A 1135-nucleotide genomic window follows, 5' to 3' on the forward strand; every position below is an offset into this window, starting at 1 on the left:
AACAAACCAACAGAGGAGCAGTTAATCTATCAGATGGAGAGAACAAATCTATGGTTATTAGAGCGGGAGGGAGGGCAAGGGGGAGGGGGGGATTGGATAAGGGGCTTGTAGTGGATTGAATTACATGCCCTGAAAACTCCCTGAAACTTGAATTGTGTCCCCCAAGTTTATGTATTAGAAGCTTAGCCCCACTGTGACTGTTAAGAGGGTGGGAAATCCTATTATGGTAATTGTAAGGCAGGGCCTTGAAGAGGTGATTAGATTGTAGGACCACACAGTAGTGAATGGATTAAAGAAGGTGGTCAGGGGCGTGGTTCTGAGGGCTTTAAAAGAAGAGGAGAGTCTGTCTGTCTCTCTTGCTCTTTCTGCTCTCTCTGCTTCCACCATGTTGCAGTGTGAGACCCCTGGGTCACTGTCGCCACCACCAGATGGGCTTTGGACTTCCCAGCCTAAGAAACTGTAAGCAATAAATTTCGTTTTTCTTAATAAATCACCCAGTTTTAGGTATTTTGTTATAAGCAACAAAAATGGATTAATAGAGGGCATAAATTATAATTATGATTTGTAACAATGAATATGCTAATAAAAATAAATAAATAATTAACTTCTGTTTCAGCACACAAAAGTTTTGTGTCATTTCAAAAACTGGACTTTTATTTTACANGATCATGCTCCCCCTCTTTCTTCCTCTTTCCACCCTATTTCCCTCCCCCTTCCCCTCTCCCTCACCACAACCGCTCCACAACACCATCTTAGAATTAGGCGTGGAGCTGGGGGAAGCAGAACCCAGCCACAACGAGGCAAGCTGCCACCACCACCCGGGCCCCACCGGGATCCTGAGGTATGGAGCCAGAGGAAGCCAAACCCAGCTGCCACCACGTACAGAACACACCAAAAATACCATTTCCACGTGGGTAGCTCACCATAGCCACCACAATTGTCATGGCTGCTGCAAAAGCGGCTAATCTCTATAGCAGCAGTCACAGCCACCATGCAGATGGCACACCAGACTCTCAACTGCGTTGACACAAGGAGAGACACCAGCAGAGACCACACACAAAAAAAGCATCTGCTTTACAATAATAGGGGAGGACTTGATCACACCTGTCTCAGTTCTGAACAGATCATCTAGGCA

Source organism: Galeopterus variegatus, unplaced genomic scaffold, assembly GCF_000696425.1.
Source record: "Galeopterus variegatus unplaced genomic scaffold, G_variegatus-3.0.2 Scaffold185, whole genome shotgun sequence".
In the NCBI taxonomy this organism is placed as follows: Eukaryota; Metazoa; Chordata; class Mammalia; order Dermoptera; family Cynocephalidae; genus Galeopterus; species Galeopterus variegatus.